The sequence below is a fragment of the Hypanus sabinus genome, unplaced genomic scaffold (assembly GCF_030144855.1).
Source record: "Hypanus sabinus isolate sHypSab1 unplaced genomic scaffold, sHypSab1.hap1 scaffold_296, whole genome shotgun sequence".
Classification (NCBI taxonomy): Eukaryota; Metazoa; Chordata; class Chondrichthyes; order Myliobatiformes; family Dasyatidae; genus Hypanus; species Hypanus sabinus.
Window position 1 is genome coordinate 431,398 of NW_026781112.1, and position 25,968 is coordinate 457,365.

General features: G+C 44.5%; 1 non-coding gene across 1 annotated transcript; it reads right to left on the reverse strand.

Annotated features, from left to right (window-relative positions):
• Positions 1-19,976: 19,976 nt before the first annotated feature.
• trnav-uac (transfer RNA valine (anticodon UAC)) lies at positions 19,977-20,049 on the reverse strand. Its single transcript has one exon. It is a non-coding gene; the product is annotated as a tRNA-Val (tRNA).
• Between the last annotated feature and the right edge of the window lie 5,919 nt (positions 20,050-25,968).

Here is a 25,968-nt window from a genome sequence, read left to right on the forward strand (position 1 = left end):
TCTCCTGTCCCGCTGCCCCGGTTTTAGCTTTGCGATGGAGACCGGGCTGTGGGATCAGTTAGTTGTGGATCCACAAGGTGTTTGGGGTAAAGCGGATCTGTCTGTGTATCGGTAGAGGTTATGGGTGGACGTGTGTGAGTGGGGTGAGTAGTTGGAATGGTGTGTCGTCGTAGGCGGGTTGGGGTCTTTTGGGTGAAGGTGGGATGATAGGAAATTTCGTGACAAACTAAGTTGTAAACAAGGGAGGATCTGATGAATTGGGTCAGCCAGCTCAGCTCGCGGGTCCTTCCAGGAAACATCAATACTCTCTTCATATTAATTACAGGTACCGTCCAACCTTGCTGTTAAGATTTTGTTTGTTACAGAGCACCAGAGTCTGGAAACAGATTCAGGAAACATCAGTCCTCTTTCATATTAATTACAGGAACTGTCCAACCTTGCTATTAAGATTGTGCTTGTTCCAGAGCCTCAGAGTCTGGGATCAGCTGTCACCGTCATGAACAGCGAGTGCAGATTGGAAATGGGGTCACTGACCTCTGCATCAGAGAAGGACAGCCTCCTGTGAGATATCAATGTCCTTAGAGTAGATTCAGATCTGGTGGCATATCGAGAGTCTGAAAGGGAAAGGGAGTAGGCAAAGGGCTAAAGAGAGAGTTTTAATAGGGGAACATGTTTAGGGGTAAAGGGGTACAGAAGCTGTCTGATAGATTGTTTTAATTCCTTTATATAATCTCACAGACGGTGACTGAGGAAGAAGCTTGTTGACGGAGGATGCCCGGAGGTGAGCAGGTCAGGCACAGAATCAGGAATTGAATTGAATGGAGTTCAGTTATTACATCCTTCTCATACATGAGAAGTAAAAATCATCTAAATGTGAAATGTGCAAATATAGTAATTTATAATAGCTTAAAACAAATATAATAGTCAATGTAATCTCGAGTGTTCTCAAATCAGCGTGAGTTCATCAGTCTCATGTCCCAGTGGAAGAAACTGTCCCAGAGCCTGTAGGTCCTGGCTTTTATGCTTCCCGGATGTAGCAACTGGAATAGAGTGACAATTATTTGATTTCCTGTGTCCCGGGTTTAGGCAGTCGTCTCAAGTGAGGAGTTGTTCTGCAGCATCACACACAAAATGCTGGTAGAACGCAGGCAGCATCGATAGGAAGAAGTACAGTCGACGTTTCGGGCTTCGTCAGGTTCAGCATGGTAATATTCTATGGAAAGGTAGATGACGCGGCATCCAGGGAGAGCTGGCTAACTGGATGCACTGTTGTCTTGATAGCAGGAAGCAGGGAGTGATGGTGGGAGGCTGTTTATTGGACTCGAGGCCCGTATCCAGTGGTATTCCCCGGGGTTACACTCATTGATCTCTTTATTTATTGCTATTTAATTATATTTGCATTGTTGCAGTTTGTTGTCTTCTGTGCTCTACTTGATGTTTCATTGATCCTTGTACAGTTACTATTCTATAGATCTGCTGAGTATGCCCGCATGAAGAAGAATTTCAGGGTTGTATGTGGTGAAATGTATGTACTCTGAAAATGAAATTGACTTTGCACACTGCAACTTGTCAGCTCTACCAATAATTTGGTTGAGAGTGTACAGGCAATGGATAGTGAATTTGCAGCAAGTAACTTCAAACAATTACTGGTTTTGAAAGATACTCAGTATAAACACTCCCCTCCATTTCTCGCTCCTCACTCGACCACACCCTCCCCTTATTGTCTTCCCTCTCTGCCCCGTCTTCTCTCTCAACCCCGCAATGGGCAGACGTTCAGGGTGAAAGAAACATAGAAAACCTACAGCACAATGCTGGCCCTTCGGCCCGCAAATATGTGCTGAACATGTCCCTACCTTAGAAATTACTAGGCTAATAGCCCTCTATTTTCCAAAGCTCCATGTACCTATCCAAATGTCTCTTAAAAGACTCTATCGTATCTGCTGCCGCCACCGTTGTCGGCAGCCCATTCCATGCACTCACCACTCTCTGAGTAAAAAACATAACCCTGACACCTCCTCTGTACCTACGACACAACACCTTAAATCCGTGTCGTCTTGTGGCAACCATTTCAGCCCTGGGAAAAAGCCTCTGACTATCCACACGATCAATGCCTCTCAACATCTCTTTCAGGTCACCTCTCATGCCTCCATCGCTCCAAGGAGTAAAGGCGGAGTTCACACAACCTATTGGCATAAGGCATGCTCCCTAATCCAGGCAACATCCTTGTAAATCTCCTCTGCACCCTTTCTATGGTTTCCATGTCCTTCCTATAGTGAGGCGACCAGAATTGAGCACAGTACTCCAAGTGGGGTCTGATCAGGATCCTATATAGCTGCAACATATAACCATATAACCATAACAGCACGGAAACAGACCATCTTGGCCCTTGTAAAATCTCCTTGTAAAAATCCTTGTAAATCTCCACATCCTTCCTGTAGTGAGGTGACCAGAACTGAGCACTGTACTTCAAGTGGGGTCTGATCAGGGTCCTATATAGCTGAAACATTTCCTCTCGGCACCTAAATTCAATTCCAGTATTTATGAAGGACAATACACCGTACGCCTTCTTAACCACAGAGTCAACCTGCGCAGCTGTTTTGAGTGTCCTATGGACTCGGATTCGAAGATCCCTCTGATTCTCCGCACTGCCCAGATTCTGACAATTAATACTATACTCAGTCATTTTATTTGACCTACCAAAATGAACCACGTCGCACTTATCTGGCTTGAACTCCATCTGTCACTTCTCAACCCAGTTTTGCATCCTATCATCGTCCCGCTGTATCCTCTGACAGCCCTCCACACTATCCACAACACCCCCAACCTTTGTGCCATCAGCAAGTTTACTAACTCATCCCTCCACTTTCTCATTCAGGCCATTTACAAAAGTCACGAAGAGTAAGGGCCCCAGAACAGATCCCTGAGGCACTCCGGTGCTGACCGTCCTCCATGCAGAATATGACCCGTCTACAACCACTCTTTGCCTTCGGCGGGCAAGCCACGTCTGGACCCACAAAGCAACGTCCCCTGGATCCCATGCCTCCTTACTTTCTCAATAAGCCTTGCATGGGGTACCTTATCAAATGCCTTGCTAAAATCCATATACACTACATCTACTGCTGTTCCTTCATCAACGTGTTTATTCACATCCTCAGAAAATTCAATCAGGCTAGTAAGGCACGACCTGCCCTTGACAAAGCCATGCTGACTATTAGTAATCATATTATACCTCTCCAAATGTTCATAAATCGTGCCCCCCAGGATATTCTCCATCAACTTACCAAATAATGAGATAAGACTCAATGGTCTATAATTTCCTGGGCTTTCTCTACTCCCTTTCTTGAATAAAGGAACAACACCCGCAACTCTCCAATGATCTGGAACCTCTTCCCTCTCCATGGATGATGCAAAGATCATCGCCAGAGGCTCAGTAATCTCTCCCCTCACCTCCCAAAGAAGACTGGGGTACATCTCATCCGGTCCCAGGAACGTATCTAACTCGATGTTTTCCAAAAGCCGCAGCACATCCTTTTTCTTAAAATCAACATGCTCAAGCTTTTCAGTCTGGTACAAATCATCACTACAAACACCAAGATCCTTTTCCTTAGTGAATACTGAAGTAAAGTATACATTAAGGACCTCTGCTATTTCCTCCGGTTCCATACATACTTCCCCACTGTCACACTTGATATTTCAGGGTGGAAGGTGAAATATTCTTGGGGAACCTGAAGGGGAATTCTTCACTCAGAAGTTCGTGAGACTGTGGAATGAGCTGCCAGTGGAAGTGGTATATGTGGGTTCGATTGAGACACTGAAGAGAAATTTGGGTAAGGACATAGATGGGAGGTTTATGCAGGTAGTTGACAGTAAAAACAAAAACGGGTCGGTATTGACTAGAAGGGTCGAACGGCCTGTTTCAGTGTTGCTGGGCTCTGTGGCTCTAATAATATTCTGAACTGTAATTTCCCCAGTCATTGCTTTGCTGCTAATGTCTGAACCCGGTAATTTACGGAATTGGTGAAGAGGCTGCTCAGTGACTCTTCCTGTGCTCAGTGTTACTGGGACGTCCCATCACTGAGCAGATATTGTCTTCTCCATTCTCTTTCACTAAGTCTGTCACTCAACACTTTCCATATTTACAGGAAATCACAGAACTCACAGAGAAAGAAACCGCAACAGAGGATTCCTCGCATTTCCTCAAACCTGGTGATGGGGAAAGGCTGCCAGTCCCAGGGAGTGATGTGGGAATCCTTTGTGGAAATGAGCAATAAGTTAGCAAAGGTGGACAAAATGCTGAAAGTAGTTCTGAAGTTCGGTACGGTAATACAACACACAGAATTGGAAATCACATTGAAACATCGTGGGTGTAAGAAAGTACGTCAACAAAGTTCGGCCCATAATGTTGTGCTGAACCAACGAAATTAGCAACCAAATGGCCATTAAACTGAATCTTTGTGGCAGCATAATATCCACCTCTGTCCATTTTCCTCACATTTATGCGCCTGTCTTTCTTTCTTTAAATATATTTATTAATTTTAAACAAATAAATGAAACATGAATACAGAGAGTCTGAGAGTACATAATTAATAGGTTAAAATACAAATACAAATAGATAATAATCCTTATATAATAACCTCCCAAACTCATAGTAATTACGAAAAATGGAGTGAGTAAATAAAAAAAAGCAGAATATGAAGAAACCTAACCAACATGGGCCATTGCATTATGTCAAATATACACAGTAGCGTCAATAACTCCGCACCTCAATCCAAATAATTAAGGATAATAAAAGTAAGGTTCAGGGGAAGTCAGTTTAGCTCATATGAAAATGTTGAATAAATGGTCTCCAAGTTTCTTCAAATTTAACTGGGGTCAAAATAACACTTCTAATTTTTTCTAACAAGAAATAGTTTGAGAAAACCACTGAAATATAGTTGGAGAATTAATTTCCTTCCAGTTCAATAGGATAGATCATCTAGCCATTATTGTGGCAAATGCAATCATCCGCCAGGCTGAGGGGGATAAACAACTATTATCCACCACTGGTAAACCGAAAATTGCAGTAATAGTTTGCCATTTGATACTCAGAACTGTTGAAATAGGACCAAAAACATCTTTCCAATAATTTTGCAAGCAAGGCCAAGACCAAGACATGTGGGTCAATGAAGCAACTTCAGAATGACATCTGTTACAGGTTGGATTAACACAAGAATAAAATCGAGCAAGTTTATCCTTGGACATGTGAGCCCTATGTACAACCTTAAGTTGTATTAGGGCATATTTAGCACAAATAGAGGAAAAATTGACTAATTGAATAATGTTCTCCCACTGCTCAGTGGGCATAAGAAAATGAAGTTCTTTTTCTCATTCCTTCTTAATTTTTTCTGATACTTCTGACTGTATTTTCATGATCATATTATATATGGTGGCTACGAAATCCTTCTCACAAGGATTCAGAGCTAAAAAAAGTGTTTAAGGTAAATTATATTTATTAGATAGCTGTTCGAAGGACAGAAAACTATTATTTAAATATGGATCACGAAAACATGTTATACCTTTTATTTTCCATAATACAAAGGATTGATCCATAGAAGAGGGCCAAAAAATAAAGTTAGAGATAATAGTGCTTGATAGGACAAAATTATTCAAGCTAAAAAATTTACGACATTGGAACCATATTCGCAATGTATGTTTAACTATAGGATTCGTTATTTGTTTATTCAATTTAGATAAAGAAAACGGAAGTAAAAATCCTAAAATTGAAAACAATGAATAGTCTTGTACAGATTTGCATTCCAAATTTACCCATTGTGGGCAAGATGCTATAATCGATTGTTGTGTGCAAAATATTAAATACGAATGTTAACTGCCCAATAGTAATATCTTAGATTTGGCAAAGCCAAACCACCCTCCTTCTTAGGCTTCTGTAAATATTTTTTGCGTAGTCTAGGATTTTTATTCTGCCACACATACGAGGATATTTTGGAGTCAATAACATCAGAAAAGATTTAGGAAAAAAATTGGTAATGGTTGGAATAAATATAAAACATTGGGTAATACTATCATCTTAATATCATTAATTCGACCAACCAATGACAAAGATAATGGGGGCCACCTACTAACAAGTTGCTTAATTTGGGCAATTAAAGGTAAAAAAATTAACTTTAAATGAATTCTAATGTTTCTTGGTAATTTTAATGCCTGTTATGAAGGATGAACAGTTTAGATGGGCAGAAGGGTGCAGTGTTACCCATGGCCCCCGCCCCCGGCAGAATCACAAACCGTTACTGTTGCTATGCTGCTCATGACAGAGTGAGCTGGAAAAGAAAACATGCAAGAACATCTGCTACAGATAAGAGAGTGGAGAGAGACTTGTTGATTCACCGTATTATGACTTCTGAGAGGGTTATTTATCTTGTACCATTCTGTTCATTAACATTCCTCAGTGGACAGCAGGGATAAAAGTCAGGGCTGGTGAGACACCCTTCGGACGCACCAGGAGACACACTAGTGGACACTGTTTGAGAGTTGGAACCGACGGGAAGGTGCGGGGCATCGGAGACTGAACCAGGAGCTCGGTCAGTTAAATTCACAGTGTTATCGCAGGGCCGGCAGGGACTTGTGTGTGTGTCCACTCATGCCATAGTGATGAGTTCACCACAGAAGAACGGTCTAACTGAATGACAGAGGGGACATAACTGAATGGCCACAACGATACGACGGATCAAGAACGCAAAGGATGGTTTGCCTGACTGTAGCTGGTACATCTCGCTCGCTCTCTCTCTCTCTACTCTCCAACGATTACAATGCAACAACCATATCTACCTCAGCACGTATGAACTTAAAAGATGAATAACGGTTTTTAATAAATCCAGTATGATCTTCAGGGATAATTCGAGGTAATATGTTTTCTAATCTAGTGGCCAAAACTTTGCTAAAAATCTTAGAGTCCCTATTCAGCAAGGATATGGGCTGATAGGGTACACGTTCAGTGGGGTCTTTATCTTTTTTAAGAATTAAGGAGATAGAGGCATCATAAAAAGATTGTGGGAATTTACATAAAATTAACACATTTTTAAAAATTTTACAAAGCCAAGGGGAGAGTATAGAGAAAACGGATTTTTAAAAAATTCTGCAGTATAACCATCCGGACCAGGGGCTTTCCATGAATTCATTGAAAAATTCGCCTCTTTTATTTAGATTTCCGTTATAGGTGTATCTAGAAATACATTATATTCTGTTGTTAATTTGGGGATATTCAATTTTCTTAAAAAATCATCCATTATAGAAGAATCCTCAACAAATTCTGATTGATATTAAGAATTGTAAAAATCTTGAAAGGCTTTATTTATCTCTTTATGATCAATCGACAATGTGCCATCTCGTTTACGAATCTTAGTAATTTGCCGTTTAACTGAAGCAGTTTTCAATTTATTAGCCAATAGTTTACCAGATTTATCTCCATGTACATAGAACTGGGTTCCAGATTTGATTAACTGATTTTCAATCGAAGAGGATAATAACAAACTGTGCTCCATCTGAAGTTCAACTCTTTCTTTATAAAGTTCGTTGCTGGGGGTCACTGAATAAATCTTATCAATTGCTTTAATTTTATCAACTCTTGTTGATATTTCAAAATTAGTTCGTTTCCTAACTCCAGCAGAGTACGAAATGATCTGTCCACGAATAAATGCTTTAAAAGTGTCCCATAAAGATCCACTAGGGATCTCTGCAGTAGGATCTGTTGAGAAACACAAATCTGTTGAAATCAGTTTGTTGTTTAATAAAATTAAGAAATTCTGAGTCCTGCAATAAAGGTGTTGAACATCCAAGATTTAGCGTTAGAAGTTGAATCCATTCTCTTAACAGATAGCTTCAAAGGGGCATGGTCAGAAATGGTAATATAATCATATTTACAATCAATAACTTCGGTACGTAAACGAAGATCAATAAAGAAGTAGTCCATTCATGAATAATTATGATAAAAATGAGAAAAGTATGAAAATTCTTTGTCATTGGGGTGTAAAAAACGCCAAATTTCGGAAATTGCAGAATCAATCATAAAGGAATTAATAGGAAAGGCTGATTTATTCGGAAGAGCTTGGGTGTACTTAGATCTATCTAACGAAGGGTTTAAGCAGCAGTTAAAATCCCCACCCATCATCAGCATGTACTGATTCAAATTAGAAAAGGATGTAAATAGACACTTAAAAATTCAGGGCAGTCAGTGTTTGGAGCATAAACGTCAACTAAAGCAACTTTTTGATTAAAAAGTAAACTAGTAATAAGCAAAAATCTACCTTGTGGGTCCGAAATTGTTTCATAGTGTATAAAGGAGGTTGAAGAATCTATAAAAATGGAAACGCCTCTTACTTTGGCTTGGGAATTCGAGTGATACAGTTTTTCCTTCCAAAACCTGAAAAAAACGTTCACGATCCATTTCCTCACATGGGTCTCTTGGACAAAGACAATATTAGCATTCAGTCGGTGGAATACTTTGAATATTTTTTCCGTTTGACGGATGATTTAAACAATTAGTATTCCAAGAAACAAAATAAATAATCTTATCCAGATTGCCAATATTTATTACAATTAACACATAAGGTTAAAAAAATAGATCTCATGAATCCGGAAGAGGGAAGTAAGTTCAAGGAGGAACCGGAAGTTCTGACATTGCAACCATTTTTGTAGTTTCGATTCAGCCCATGAAATATAACTAAGCGTGAAGCAAGCAAAAAGAAAGATCCCCCTCCCTCCATCCTCAAAACCCCAGGAAAAAAAGCCAAAAAGAGGCAAGCAGGCAATCTAATACTAAATTCATCCCCATGTCTCAAGACGGCAACTCAAACACAAAAGAAAAAAAAGACACAAACCACCCATATTTTAGGAAAGGGTTAGTATAACAAAGATTAAACTATAAAATTATAATTTTATATATATAAAAAGGATTTAAACAAAGGGAAAAATTTAAAACGTTAAAACCCATAAATGAAAAACTCATTCAGACACATCAAAACGTATGTGACGTATCCCAGCACTAAGGTCTTTGGGGAAAAGAAACGGCATCTTAGAAAAGCTTTTTATTATAAAAAAACCTTAATATTTAAACGTCAAAAGTATAAAAAGTGTACATAAACATAAAAGAAAAACCTAATGAGTTACTTTCAGAACTAACAGAATAATAATATTAAAGGAACGAACTCAGGATAAACCAAAAAAACGCACCTTTACCGTTGGTAAGAAATACACTGTTAACCATCACGTAAAAAATCATCAAATTATGAAAGATCCAGATCTATATACTAGTTATTACAGTAGCCAACCCGTAGTAAAAAAAAAGTACTATTCTTTAAGGAATCTTTGAGCATCCGCTGGAGATTTGAACAGCCGATAGATCCCATCATTGAGGGTAACTCTCAATTGTACAGGAAATAACAGCGCTTGCTTGTAGCCGTCCTGATGAATTTCCGACATAACCGATTTAAAAGCCATTCTTGCCCTTAAAACTTCGGGACTATAGTCTTCCAGAATACGAAATTTGAAATCATTAAAACTGATCATACCCTTTTTCCGGGCAGCCCGAATCAAACGTTCTTTGGTATGAGGGTAATGAATCCGGAGTATCCCTGGTCGTGGTTTCGTACCTGAAGTTGGTTGAAAACGGGAAATGCGATGCGCACGGTCGATTATTGGAGGGGTATCCAGTACTTCTGAGCCGAACACATCCATTAAAAATTTGGAGAAAAATACAGTGAGTTCACCGTTCGCAAAATTTTCCCGAAGCCCAATTATCCGGAGATTTTGTCTGCGAGAGCGGTTTTCAAGATCAGTGATTTTAGATTTATAACGATCCAGCAGTTGGGAAGTCGAAGCTGGCTGTTATTGCAGAGTTTCAATTTTGCGATCTTTCTGGCGAGCGGCATCTTCAAGAACTAAAATTCATGCTTCTTGTTGTTGTGAATCCAGTGTAAGAGATTGAAGCCTTGCATCGACTGTCTTTAAAATTTCATCGAACGTAGAAAGCTTTGTTCATTTATTCTCCAATTTTTCAAGTCTCTCGTCCATAAGTTTAGCAATTGCTTCCAGAGTTAACGGTTCTCTCGTCTGTTTCGATTCCTTTTGTTTCGACATTTCAACGGGTTGAGAAAGATTCAAACAGATGAAAAAGATTTTATAAGTATGAACCCCTTTAGAATAGGTATAAACTGGTCAATTAGGGGGTGCTTGCATGTAGAAAAAAAGTAAAAGGATTGGAGCGAAGCCTAAAACTGTTTCACTCCATAAGCGCCATCTTGAGACTCCTCGAGAATCAGCTTCTCGTGTTGCATGTTAATGACCTGAATAAATCAGTTGTCACGGAATCCCGGCATTTTGGGGATGGGTTTGCTGGGCGTGCTGTGGAGCTTTGGCGATAGTATCGCCTCCCTGAAATATGAACCATATTTAGATTTAATTAGAAAGTGAATGTGGGTCATCTGTACATGATTTAATAAAATCAATTTGAAAAGGAATAAATCGTGTGCTTATTTATTAGTTTTCATAGAAGGTACTCAAATATTTAGGCGCTGATCTCTGACTCCTGTAAGGGCTGATTTCCGCAACAAGGCATATCGCGGGGTAACATCGAATATAATGTCTACAGGATCGGGAATAGAAGATCGCCTTCTATTGCTGAGGGGTGGCTGGTCAATTGAGGAGGTTCTGGTACAGCTGAGTGGCACTGCCGATCACGAAATAAACTAAAATAACACAGGATCTTTTGAAAGGTTATGTAACGCCTTTCCAAAATTTGTATTCTTGTACAAATTATTGAAAAAGAATATTTTCTAATCTCAATATCTGCTGAAGTTTTTGGAGGCTGTTGTGCAGTATTCGAAATGTTTTTGCCCCTTTTATTCGCTGTTTCGGATGATACCACTTGACAGATCGGAAAATATGGAATAAGGATGTTATTGACCGTAGCTATCTGTTGCTTTATGGAGATCCAATGTTGGATGCAAATCGTCTGGTCTCTTTAACGTTGAAATGACGCTTGTCCTAATTCAATACTATGTTCCATCCGGCCCATTCCAAACATTCATACATTCTATTCCTACCTCGAGCTAATTCTTATCAGATACGAATGACACACTTTCAGTTACCAGCATCGGGATGTTTTAAATGATAATTTTTATTTTATTTTCAAACTAAAAGCGCGGATCTTCAACAAAACATTGCCTGTTGTAAGACGTGTGCGAGCTGGAACTGAGTTCTACTCATGGGAGAAAGCCTTAGGTGATCTGACATTTCTCTTGATCAATTCCCGGATAAGCGTCCAAGGAGACAGTATCAACGTTTTCAACTCTGCCCTGAAGTTAGTTTGTGTCGCTGCATAAATACACGTGTTTGTACAAGAACTCATGTTCGTGAGCAGAGTCCCGGTTTGAGCAGCGATATATCGGGCAGAGTAATAGTCGCGATCAAAATACATGGTTATGCTGGCGATAAAATTGGTCACTGCCGACGGCAGCCAAAATAGTATAAAGCTGCCCGATATACAGAACAGTAATATGATGCCCTTTTTCCTGTTGTCCATTTCCGGGTCACATTCAATCTTACTCTTATGGGTTCGGAAGCCACGCCGGGATTTGCTGGCCACTAAGCTATCCCTGGCCGTCATCCCGTTACGCAGAATTATTAAACCAAATGCGCACAGCAGGTTTTGAAAGGTTTTGAATCTGCTGAGCGCGACGAACATTGGAGAGTTGAAGATGTCCAATTTCGGGCGGACACCCCACGAAATATTTCCAATTATTCGTTGAGGCTGAAATGCAAACAAGAGGGGTATATTCTCCAAGCAAAGACCCGCCAGTATTACTGCTGCCAGGATTCTGGCTGTCCTCACTCTGCAGTATTTTGTTTTAAACTTCTGACAACATATGGCAACATATCGATCACAGGTGAAGGCCACCGTGTACCACCGTGATAGTTCCAGAGTGACCGCCAGCACGTAGATCGTGGCTTTAAGGACTTCCGTATAATGCAGAAATGAACTGGACAGACGGAATATTAAAATCTCATAGACAAGGACATTGATGAGAATGACCGATAGATCTGACACAGCCATCATCGTCATGTAGGCAGAGATGCATGTGGAAAGACCGCATTTTCCCCGGGACAGAATAATAATTGTTAACAAATTAGCTGCAACAGGGAAAAAAAAACAAACAACAGATAAATACATCACTAAAGGAGGAAGAGAGGGGAATCTTACAACTTATTTCTGAAATACTTTCGGATGTATTTCTGTTTGGTCCGGTGGTCTGAGAGTGAGCAGAGGCAGGACGGAAAGGCACTTCACAGTGTGATCTTCACCGGCTGGAAACGGGCTGAGAAACAGCCCGTGTAATTTACTGGGAGCCTGGGTAATGTGCCGCCCTGCAGGAGGATAAACCAGGTTACCATTGCATGGTGAATGGTAGGCTGTGAGGTGATCCGCATAAAAGAAACGGAGCTGAAACTACAGATCCATCATTCATTTAAAGTAAAACACTGGGTAAACCGGGCGGCACAGAGATCATTTTGCACATCGGCCATCACAAATCAGGACTCTGAGCACTGGGGCTGAGTTATTGAGTTGAAGTTGTACAATACGTAATTGAAACCGAATTCGTAGTATTGTTTACAATTCTACTCACCTTCGTATGGAAGTTATATCGGGAATTATATCAAAATTCACGACAGACTTTACCTCCTGAGAGAAACACTACTGCTATTTCAGCGATGGCGTTCCTCCGTTCCCTTTGCACCGGACGTGAGGAGGCGCCCACCTGTGTCCAGAGGAAAGTCTCCTCACCGGCCGTGTGGACAGGGAACGATACAGCGACTATTGAACAGCTTGTTTAATGGATACATTGCGGCGCATCTTCTGATCATACTTCATAAAGAATATCAATGTCCTACCGAAGGCCAATAGCTGTTAGACAATGTATTAATACGACTTACCGGGTAAACCAAACACCGCTAGAACAGGGTAACAAACGTCTTTCACCTGTAGGATCGCCGGTCGATTCATGTTCGATTGCTTGAATTATCTCCCGTTGTGCAGTTCACATCAGCGTGTGACTCGGACCACGATACCCTGCTAATTTATGGGAAACACGAATTCTCCGTCACGGGTAGGGGGGTTGTGCAATGAATGACGTTACTTACAGCCAATGAAGCACACAAGGGTTGATGTTCCGCCCCGGTGCCACCTGTTCCCCAGCTGATGGACTGAGCAGCTGGATCATGAAGCTCCTTCATTCACATTCCACAACAGAGAACCCCCCCCCCCCCACCGAGGGAGTGATGTCAGCGCTCCCCTCGCCCGCGGAGAGCATCGCTCCAGGAGGGTCCTTTCGTTGTCCCACAGTAACTCAATGAATAGGCCCCGCTCCGTTTCGTAACTGCACTTGTTACACAGCGTTCTGCTGATTCCCACTGACTATAACATTACTGATGCTGCGCTTCACTTTACTTTTCACATAATAATTCTTCAATAACTTTTCCCATCATGGGTCCAGTCTAATATCAACCCGTTAGTCTCTGTCTAACCTTACAGACTGTGATTCCTTCCTGAATGTGACGTCATTGAAACCAAACAATTGATGCAGCATCCCGGCAATGGGGTAGTGACGCGACTCTAACGTCACTGATGATATATTCTGTTATAGCTGGTGGAGAGTCACTGTTATATATGATATGGTTACTCCAAACAAGCAGATATAAATCACCTCCATCAGCACTGAAAATGCTGATATTTAAGCGTTTAGAGCCGCCTGTGCCTCCACATTACGTCGGTGTGGGGACCAAAGCCGCTTGTTCCCATGAAACTTCTCAGACTCCGCCGGAGAGATTACAAAGCTGCACCTTCACTGGGCAATCGACATTACCAATGAAATACAAGAGATTGTCAGGGAGATTTTCCTTCCGTTGGCAGAGATTTGTATGACAGGAGTATTCGCTTCGATATTCAGGGTGTAAAGAGCCATGTGGAAGATTGTCTTACACCTTTCATCTACAAAGTATATGGGTGATAAGGAACTTCCTACATCATGCACTGTTGGAGGTAGTGAGACACTGAATGCTGTTTTTTTGTTATGATCTCATACATTATTATATACAAAGTTACCGGCTCAGTGCAGGGACCGGGGTTTAATGTGCTTGAGCGGAGCAACGTCGGCGCCTCAGAAGGTGTCAGACTACAAGTTTGAGCGGTGATGCACATTGAACACTATCAGTGATCCCCACTCCTGAGAAGTACATTTTGTAAATTAGATAAATTCGTGCAGTGTGTTGATGAACCACAGAGTGTATGTGCGCTGGCAGTTATGTAATACGAAACGAGAGTACGCCAGCAACCAGGCAGATCGGCCACTGTTCGTGAGATAATTTCGACAGGTCATCAATGTACACATGTGTATGTCGGAGTACATCGGAATTAGGTCGATGATGTATGATATTCTGTCTGCCTTCGGAGCTGAGGTAAGTCAAAAGTCAGGTCCATCTCACTGGCGGGTTTATTTACATTAAGTAATTCTCTACAAACACATCGTGTAAATCAGCACGATCGCCAATTTGAGCATCAGCCACTCTCAATGTGCTTCATCATTCCAATAGATTCAAAGTCTGTTGCAACTGCGAAGACATCAAATTTCAGGAAGTATCGGCGTTACAGGGAAGATACCAGCATGCATTGTGGACTGGCTAACGGACAGGAGGCAGCAGTGGCTGGCTGCCAGTGAATAGTGGTGTTCCTCAGAGGTCAGTATTGGAAACGCTACTTTTCCAACTTCTGTCAATGATTTGGATAATGGAATTGATGGCTTTGTGGCAAGATTTTCAGATGATACAATGATAGCAGGAGGAGTAGGTACTGCCAGGGAAGCAATGCGATTACAGCAGAACTTAGACAAACTACAAGAGTGTGCAAAAATGTGGCTGCTGGAATACAGTGTGGAGAAAAGAATGGTCATCATTTTGGTAAAAGGAACAATAGTGCGGACTGTTATCAAAATGGGTAACAATTCAGGATGCAGATGAACGTAGAAGTCCCCATGCAAGACTTGCAGAAGGTTAAGCTACAGGCTGGGTTTGTGGTAAAGAAGGGATATGCAATGCCAGCATGGAACGTGATATAAAAGCAAGGAGATAATGCTGAGCCTTTATGAGTCTGTTGTCAGGCCGCACTTGGAGTGACGTCATCATCTATGAGCCCCAGATCTCAGAAAGGATCTGTTGTTATTGGAGAGAGTCAAGAGGACATTCACGAGAATGATCCCTGGAAGAACTGGGTTGGCATATGGAGAGCGTTCGGCAGTTTTGGTTCTGTATTCACGGGAATTTAGAAGCATACACGAAGATCTCACTGAAACCTAACGAATTTTGAAAGGACGAGATAGGGTGGATGTGGAGGGGATGTTTCCTATAGTGGGGGCACCCAGACGAGGACATATCCTCAAAATTGATGGATCACCTTTTGGAACAGAAGCAAATGGGATTTTCTTTAACTAGGGAGTAGCGCGTCTGTGAGAGCTCTGCCACAGACTGAGGTGGAAGCCAAGTCCGTGGGTGTATTTAAGGAGGAAGTTCATCGTTTCCTAATGTGAACAGGGCATCGAAGGATGTGATGAGAAGGCAGGTTTATAGAGTTGTGTGGGATCCGGGGTCAGCCACGATGAAATGGCGAAGCGGACACGATGGGCTGAAGGGCCTAATTATGCTGATGGTCTTATGGTCTAAAGATCGCGTCAGAGTGAATTATTGAAATTGTTCAACACTCATGTTCAATTTAAAGCTGAAGTTCAGATATATTCTTATTGTTCTGTACGCATGTATGCAGCTAAACGAAACAGGGACTAAGGTGCAAATCACAGAACATATATCACATACAGCAGGTAAAATAATATTAAAGCAATACAACAATATTAACAGGTAGAATATGCTGTAGTTATGCAAGTTGACATAAAGTGCATATACGACATGTCGTTTGCTACGGATAAATCCCTGCAGCAGCGGACAGAACAGACCAGGCCGACTCTGAGAAACATTTCAGACTAAAGGAATTTATTTGTACGTGACATCACGGACAGCCTCTTTACCGAAGAGCCGGGCTTGGGGGCTTTGTTTGGCTGGCAGACCCGCTTCATTATATAGACACAGAGTACGTGACCAAAAGCACTTAACAGGAACATTGCTTGACTTTGAACTTAGGGGTAGATTTCAACAAACAACGTGACTCTGATCTCAGAACTTGATTTGCAACAAACGAGAGCTTTACGTAGATGCGGGGCCGCAGCATCTTTCTTGGAATGACTTCAGCTGAATTCCAAGACCTGCAAGAACTTTAGATAAATTTTAAGAGCTTTCACAAGCGATTAGGTTAACCCCTACATATCCAAAGAGTCTTAGATTCTTCAAAAATCCCCTCGTTGTTGATGCTTTCAGATCAACACTACTCATGCGGTATTTCCTCGTCTTCCTCACAGGTGGGTCAGATCCCTCCGGAAAGGGTATTTCGCTTACTGCGCATTTCCCTCACCCTCTGGTGTATCATGGGCTCTTTTCATTAACTGGTCACAATACAATCACAATGCGCCACATACACAGCACCCTAAAACACATATTATTACCACTATAATTATCCCATGGGTAATCCAGCTTGCCCAGTCAGAAAACCAACCCTCTATTATTTCCCACCATTTCGTTTCTGAAGCAAAATAATTAAACTGTTTCCCTATCTTCCTAATCTCCTTAATCTTTCCCCTTATGTGTTGACTGAGGTCAGTTATGTTTTCTGAGGCATCGGGAATATAAGTACAACATTCCCAACATCCCTGCCCTACCGCGGCGCTTGTCCCTCCTTTTTCGGCTCAGACCAGGTCCAGGGCATTTCTATTTTGCAAGGCTACCACTCTAAGGGCAACTACCTCTGTCGTTAGGTCTTTCAGTTGCGCATGCAGGTCAGTGAGGGGCATCGGCCAATTTCTCTAGAGCGGTTGCCATATTAATAATTTCTCGCAAATTTCGGGCCACACCGTATGAGGGAAATGCTATCAACCAAAGCCTTTCACTTACACTTATCTCTCGCTTACATCGCCTTCAAAAAGGATGTTGCGATATATCTTCCATAGGATGCATGGAGGGCAGTATATAGACCAGATTACAGCAGCCCGTCCAATTTCCTGGGGACACATTCCCAGTTCCGCCTGATGGCCCTGGATGCCAAGGATAAGCTCTTTCCCCACATACCCAGTAAGTCCCATTAGGAGTGTGCCGAGGAGGACCCATCCTCCGTTCGGTACAAGAGCTATTACCCAAAAAATGTCCCATTTCCCCCGCCGTATTACAATGACAAATCCCATTTACAGTTTTCTGTGCATTTACTAACTCGAAGGAGGACATCCCTTTTCCCTCCGTCGGGGTAGGGAGGTACTATCAACTGAAACAGGTACATCCACAATCCCCTTCACTGTCATCACTGCCAATCTCTCGTTCTAAAGCTGGAACAGGATGTGGTAAATAGGTTCACACGTTGCACAGAGAGCATTTCGTTTCCGCTCATGGGGACCCCTTCCCGGGACATTCACTGGGCGACATGCGGATGTATCTGAACACACACCCATAAAAACATCTGGCTTGTCAGCTTCATGCTGTCTTGTATTTTTACACACACCCAACAGAGTCCAACTCTTCACCGCAAAGACTGGCATAAGTGTGACATAAAAACAAAGATGTATTTCCGGACAAGGCCACACTGACTCCCCGCATTATCAGTCCCCATAAAAACATCTGACTAGTCAGCTTCAAGCTTTCTTGTCTTCCAACTCCTGGTGCCGTTTGCACCTCGTTGCATAAATCCATTCTCCTTTTCCTTCAATCTTCACCGCGGTACGGGTCCGCTTTTTCTGGCGGACCGAGGGTAGGTGTTCAGAGAAAGCAGGATCTCCTAGTGGCCACACATTTTAATTCCACGTCCCATTCCCGTTCTGATATGTCTATCCGTGGCCTGCTCTGCTGTCAAGATGAATCCACACTCAGGTTGGAGGAACAACATCTTATATACCGGTTCGGTAGCCTCCAACCAGATGGTACGAACATTGACTTCTCTAACTTCTGTTAATGCCCCTCCTCCCCTTCTTACCCCATCCCTGACATATTTAGCTGTTGTTGTTGTTTTTTTTTTCTCTCTCTCTTTGCCCATCACTCTGCCTGTTTTCCATCTGCCTCCGGTGCTCCCCCCCCCCACTTTCTTACTCATGAGGCCTCCCGTCCCTTGATCCTTTCCCTTCTTCAGCACTGTATCACTTTTGCTAATCACCTTTCCAGCTGTTAGCTTCATCCCAGCCCTTCCGGTCTTCTCCTATCATTTCGCATTTCCCCCTCCCCCCACTACTTTCAAATCTCAGTATCTTTCCTTTCAGTTAGTCCTGACGAAGGGGCTCTGCCCGAAACATCGACAGTGCCTCTCCCTATAGATGCTCCCTGGCCTGCTGTGTTCCACCAGCATCTTGTGTGTGACTGTCAATCTACTACCCATCTGTTCCGTAACGTCCAAAGGCGAGGTGTTATTTTCCAACTGGACTCCACTGATACCCCAGGATACATTTTCACTGATCACTTTTCAGTGGCATATATTTCAAACATTTCACTTCCACCGTGGGGATCCCGGAGTAAAGCATCACTGGTAATTACGTTGCCAAAATGCTAAACAATATAATTGTGGCTGGTTTGATCAGAATGTCCGGCCGTAAGACTTTAATAAAGTGATAAAGTTAAGAGTGTAACTGGAGAAAGATCGGGAGTTATTTCGGAGTAACTCTACACGGGCTGTGCGTTGAATCAGGGGCGGAGCGTATTCCGAGATAAGTATTTATTCCTGACGTTGACTTTACGGATGAACCTCCACGGCCAGTTACTGACCCTTATGCAGGCGCGGGATATTTCGCCCACGTTTTAATTTTACATGGAATCACAACCACTTCAATATATTGAAATGGACCGTGATCCCAACTCTGTACCGATATGAGATCTCCCACCATCACCTCGTCTCAAAACTAAAAAGTGCCCAGTTTTCCTGTTCTACATTACCGTCATTATATAGGAAGATTTTTACCATACTTTTCGACATTCCCGCAGAACTACGATGTCAGAGTTGTGATCAATTCTTCCTCCTTGGACCTTTAACAGGAATGGAATGAGCGATACCAATGGTAAGATATTTGACTTCTGTCTGCGCTGCATATCTCCGGAAGATCACAGATTCCAGTCTTGAAAGTTTTAGGTGTTGATGTTACCAACTGTTTCCACAGTTGTAACTGTACTGAGCACAAATATTTGCGCGTCTGACGTGTGGTTGCTGTGGTGCTGCTCGCGACAGAGAAAACAAAGAGAAGCAGAGAGATTGAATGCATGTGAGATAAAGAAATAGAGAGAGATGGGGAGAGGCAGACTGAAAAGGTGGAACCCAGAATACTGTGGTGGAGAATTTGAACGGAGAGTCTGTATGGTGAGACGAGGAAGGAATGGAATACAGGGGTGTGGAAAACGAAAGCGATTTGCTATTTTAAAGTAGGTTTGAAATTTTTCAGCACAAAGTTATTTCTGATGTTGCTCTGGATGGGAACATTTGAGGTGTGAGCTTCGTTGAAACCACAATGCATCCTCATGCGACAATACATGACAATAGGGTTGAAGGCTGATTCTCCCGTTACGCAGTGTACGTTATCCACGAACCTCCTTAGGTTTAAATCCCTTTATGGTCTCCTGTAAATTAAATATAATTTCTATTAATTCTTCTTGCTTTAATTTACCTTTGCCAGGTTTGAAATACAATGCGCTACTGCAAGAAAAGAGAATGTTCATTATTTTTACACCTGGATGCACATGACAGTAAACTTGAACACAAACTGAAAAGTTGAGTCTCAAGTTCATTTGAAGCACTGAAGCCCAAACAATGTTTCTGCCCAGGATTGAACTGGGGACCTTTCGCGTGTAAAGCGAACGTGATAACCACTACACCACAGAAACCGTGCAAAGCGCTCAATGCTTTGCGCTCTTGAGCAATGACCCGAGGCATCCCCTCCCCGCCCTGCTCTGAGGTACAGCAATAAGTACAAAACATTGCCCACTGTTCCTTTCCGTTCTCAGTAACACGTATTATTAGTTTAGGAACTTATTCCCTGGAGTATGGGTATAGGTAGAGTGTTACAGGGATGTGGCAGTGGAACGAACCCAAGTGCTGAACACGGGCGTGGAATGGGTGCCAAGGGAGTCATTACCTGGAGTCTTGGTTTTCGTAGAGGATTCAGGAAAGATGCTGGATTTGTAACTGATCGTCCTAAGAACCATGGCACGAGATTACTCGTACACGAGTCGACCAGCGAACTGGCCGCTCCTAGTTGTGGTCACAGGATATTTACACTGCATTTGCTGATGGAAAGCAGGTGTTTGTATTTAGTGGAAAATGGGAATGAATGGGAAATAAACGACGTGATTGAGGCCCAATTCCGGAGGAAGATAACCAGGAACTAGAAGGGATCATGGCAGTAATCCCCCGCCACACAATGGGAGGCTCCGTGCGAACCTCCAGGCCTGTCTGAATTGTCCCGATGAAAGTCCTGGATGAGGGAACGGTCTAAACTGAAGGAGCGGGGGACCCAGGAAAGCTCTTCTGGACCCTTCCCAGTCCACTAGGTATTGGAGACACCTGCCCCTACGGCGTACATCCAGTAGTCTTCGGACGATGTATGCCGGATGTATGTCGATGATACGGGCAGGTGGGGGAGTCCCAGGTGGGGGACACAAGGGGCTGACGGAAACTGGCTTTATCTGAGACTCTTGAAAAGTTGGGTGGATGCGCATGGACCTTGACAATAGTAGGCGGACCGCTGTGGGATTGATAATCCTGTCAACCTTGGATGGTCCCAGGAAGCGGTGGGCGAGTTTCCTATGTTCGTTTTTGAGCGGGATGTCCTTGGAGGAAAGCCACAACGTCTGCCCAGGTTGGTACCTCCGGTGCCGGAGTCCGGTCTCGGTCGGCTGTCTTCTTATTTCGATTTGTTGATCTGAGTAGGGCCGCGCGAGTTTCCTCCCAAAACTTACGGCACCGATCAATATGGTCCCGAATCGACGGTACCGCAGTCTCTCCTTCTTGCGCGGGGAACATCGGGACTTGGTACCCAAGGGAGCACTCGAACGGAGAGCGCACAATGGCAGAGTTCACCAGAGAGTTGGGGGCGTACTCAACCCACGGGAGGTGGTCGCTCCAGGTCTTGGTTGACCCGTTCCGTCTGCCCGTTCGACTGGGGGTGAAAGCCGGATGACAGGCTGGCTGATGCACCTGAGGCCTGACAGAAGGCTCTCCATACCTGTGAGGCGAACTGGGGATCTAGATCGGAGACGATATCCGCGGGGATTCCATGGAGGCGGAATACCTGGCGGATGAGAAGACCTGCGGTTTCTTGAGGGGAAGTGAGTTTAGGGAGGGCCACAATGTACACCGCCTTAGAAAATCGGTCTACCACGGTGTGGACACTGGTGGTTCCGCGGGAAGGGGTAGACCAGTGACGAGGTCTGGGGCGATGTGTGAGTAGGGACACCAGGTACAGTTAGAGGACGAAGAAGACCCGCAGGTGGTCGATGAGAGAACTTTCCCCGGGCACAGATGGAACGAGCCGAGACATAAGAACGGGTGTTCCCCTCCGTGGACGGCCACCATAAGTGCTTCCTCAGGGAGCCAGGGTCCGATCACTCCCGGGGTGCAGGGTGAACCGGGATGTGTGCCCGCATTGGAGAACCTGAGACCTGACGGAGACAGGCACGTACGGGCGATCGCCGGGTCCGTTACCAGGGTCCGATCACTCCCGGGGTGGCAGGTGAACCGGGATGTGTGCCCGCATTGGAGAACCTGAGGCCTGACGGAGACCGGCACGTACAGGCGATCGCCGGGTCCGTTACCAGGGTCCGATCACTCCCAGGGTGGCAGGTGAACCAGGATGTGTGCCCGCATTGGAGAACCTGAGACCTGACGGAGACGGGCACGTACGGGCGATCGCCGGGTCCGTTACCAGGGTCCGATCACTCCCGGGGTGCCAGGTGAACCGGGATGTGTGCCCCCACTGGAGAACCTGAGACCTGACGGAGACAGGCACGTACAGGCGATCGCCGGGTCCGTTACCAGGGTCCGATCACTCCCGGGGTGCCAGGTGAACCGGGATGTGTGCCCCCAGTGGAGAACCTGAGACCTGATGGAGACAGGCACGTACAGGCGATCGCCGGGTCCGTTACCAGGGTCCGATCACTCCCGGGGTGCCAGGTGAACCGGGATGTGTGACCCCATTGGAGAACCTGAGACCTGACGGAGACCGGCACGTACGGGCGATCGCCGGGTCCATTACCAGGGTCCGATCACTCCCGGGGTGTCAGGTGAACCGGGATGTGTGCCCCCATTGGAGAACCTGAGACCTGACGGAGACCGGCACGTACAGGCGATCGCCGGGTCCGTTACCAGGGTCCGATCACTCCCGGGGTGGCAGGTGAACCGGGATGTGTGCCCGCATTGGAGAACCTGAAGCCTGACGGAGACCGGCACGTACAGGCGATCGCCGGGTCCGTTACCAGGGTCCGATCACTCCCGGGGTGTCAGGTGAACCGGGATGTGTGCCCCCATTGGAGAACCTGAGACCTGACGGAGACAGGCACATACAGGCGATCGCCGGGTCCGTTACCAGGGTCCGATCACTCCCGGGGTGTCAGGTGAACCGGGATGTCTGCCCGCATTGGAGAACCTGAGACCTGACGGAGACAGGCACGTACAGGCGATCGCCGGGTCCGTTACCAGGGCCCGATCACTCCCGGGGTGCAGGGTGAACCGGGATGTGTGCCCCCATTGGAGAACCTGAGACCTGACGGAGACCGGCACGTACAGGCGATCGCCGGGTCCGTTACCAGGGCCCGATCACTCCCGGGGTGTCAGGTGAACCGGGATGTGTGCCCCCACTGGTGAACCTGAGACCTGACGGAGACCGGCACGTACAGGCGATCGCCGGGTCCGTTACCAGGGTCCGATCACTCCCGGGGTGTCAGGTGAACCGGGATGTGTGCCCCCACTGGTGAACCTGAGACCTGACGGAGACCGGCACGTACGGGCGATCGCCGGGTCCATTGCCAGGGGCGGATTCGTCTCGCTGGGCTTCCTTTACCTTAGCCTCGATCTCCCAAGTGAGGGTGGCCACACTCAGGATGGTGGGAGGATCGTCTCGGGAATGGAGGTGATATCCGTGGAGTCATGCTGGCGGGAAAGCGCGACCGACTTCCCGTCCTTGGATCCTGGAAGGTACATGAGGGTAAACTTGATCCGTCCAAAAAACAATGGCCAACGGGCCTGGCGGGATTTCAATCGCTTGGCGGTCTGATTGTGCCCCAGGGTCTTATGGTCAGACACACTCGCAGAATAAAGAACTCAGGGACCAGAACTGTCTTCGAACCCGTCACTTGCAGAAATAAAAACAGGGACGATAATAGTCCTCGACCCTGTTACTCGCAGAAAAGAACGGCGACCCAAGTCTGGAGCGGGCCAGGTGGATTGGAAAGGGGCACTAGCATGGCTGAGAGAAAATCCACAATGGTTGGTGTTTTACGGGTTAATGGGAAAGGTGCATCCTAAATAAGAATAAATATTGGAAAGGGCGGATGAGGCAACCATGGCTGATACCAGAAAGTAAAGACAGCATAAAGCCAAAAGTGAGGGTTTATAATGTAGCAAGCATTAGAGGGAAGCCGGAGGTTTGGGACGCTTTCAAAACTGGCCAATACTGGAGAAAATACCTTTGTTCAGACATATGAATATTAAAAGGGATGCGAGTGTGGCTATCAGAAAGCTGGAAAATGACGCGGAAGAAGCAGTAATGGGGGGAAAAGAAAAGGGACGAACTGAATGAATATTTTGCGCCATTCTGCTCTGTGGAAGACGCCAGCATAATGGCAGGCAGCGAGAAACACGTGTCAGAGGGCATCAGTGAGAGTGGATGTTATCACCTGGAGAAGGTGCCTGTGAAGCTGAAAGGACAAAAATTAGATGTCATCGGGACCAGTTGGACTACACCCCATGGTCCTGAAAGTGGTAACTGGAGAGATTCTGTAGGCACTCCTTCACGTATCATTATTTACATACAACAGCTCCATAGCAAAGAAAGCCCAGCAGCGTCTCTACGTTCTGCGAAGGCTGAGGAAAGTCCATTTCCCACCTCCCCCCATCCTCATCACATTCTACAGGGGTTGATTGAGAGCATCCTGAGCAGCTGCATCACTGCCTGGTTCGGAAACTGAACCAAAAATGATTGCAAGGCCCTGTAGCGGATAGTGAGGTCAGCTGAGAAGATTATCGGGGTATCTCTTCCCGCCATTACGGACATTTACACTACACGCTCCATCCACAAAGGAACCAGCAATATGAAGGACCACAAGCACCGCTCCTACAAACTTTTCTCCCTCCTGCCGTTTGGGAAAAAGGTACCGGAGCATTCGGGCTCTCGCGACCAGACGATGTAACAGTTTCTTCCCCCCAAGCTATCAGACTCCTCAATACACAGAGCCTGGACTGACACCTTACTGCCCTATTGTCTTGTTTATTATTTATTGTAATGCCTGTACTGTTTTGTGTACTTCATGCTGTCCTGGGTAGGTCTGTAGTCTCGTGTAGTTCTATTCTCTGTTGCTTTTTACGTAGTTCACTCTAGTTTTTTGTACTGTGTTATGTAACACCATGGTCCTGAAAAAGTAGTCTCATTTTCACTATGTACTGTACCAGCAGTTATGGTCGAAATGAAAATAAAAGTGACTTGACTTGATATTCGAGAATAGATGCTGATGACTGGAGAATTATGACTGTCACTCCACTCTGAAAGAGAGGAAGTTAGGCTGAAGAAAGGACAATAAAAGAAAGGTAGCCTGACTTCAACGTGTTAGATAACTCAAAAGATTCCAAGTAGTTTGAAGGTCAAAGACAGTTGAGGAGAACGGGAGGAGATTTGTCAAATAGATCATCGTGCGGTACGGTGATGCACCTTGGAAGAAAGGATAAAAAATTCTCTAAACGGGGAAGGTTTTCTGAAATCAGAGGTGCAGAGACCTTGTGCAATATTCCCTAAATGTTTACTTCCAGGCTTAGTCAGCGGTAAAGGAAGGCAAATGCAATTTTAAAATTCGGTTCAGGAGGGGTAGAATATATAAGCAACAATGTAATGTTGACATATGTCCGTCATTATAAACCTGATTCTGATCCCGACCTTTATCCCCAACAATGGAAATCTCATTCAGTTACGATACTGACGGCAGTGTTATCGCTCCACATTCACGTTCTGATATAACTGTGTTGAAACAAATTCCAAAGCTGTCGAATTATACTATTTGTATTGGAATGATGAATCACCTTTTCCATTACCGAAAATAAGTACAACCATCACTTCAGTTGTAGTGCTACGGTGGGTGCAATGAACATTAATGGAGCTGCGATGGCCGAGTGGTTAAGGCGTTGGACTTGAAATCCAATGGGGATTTTCCGCGCCTTGTTTGAATCCTGTTTGCAGCGCTCAAACTGCAGCGCCAGGGAATAGAAACCTCACTGCCAATAAAAATTTAACATCCTGGCTGCTGTCTGTGTTCATTTGACAACTACGTACAAGCCGGCAGATTTATAGATTTTTACACTCATTGTGCAACTTTCATTTCTATTACGACTCTGACCAATCCCCCTCTGGGCAGCTTAAACGCTTTGTAGTTTGCAGCTTTACCGACTTGTAAAACTAAAAGAATCAAATGCGGAGAACGGATATTTCAGCGTCAGTGTAAAGAAGTGGACTTCATCCTTTTACTGAAGTGGGCAGCACGGTCTCTGAACGTGAAAGCTTTCGCCGGTTTCATATCCCTCATTGTACAGAGTCCCCATTG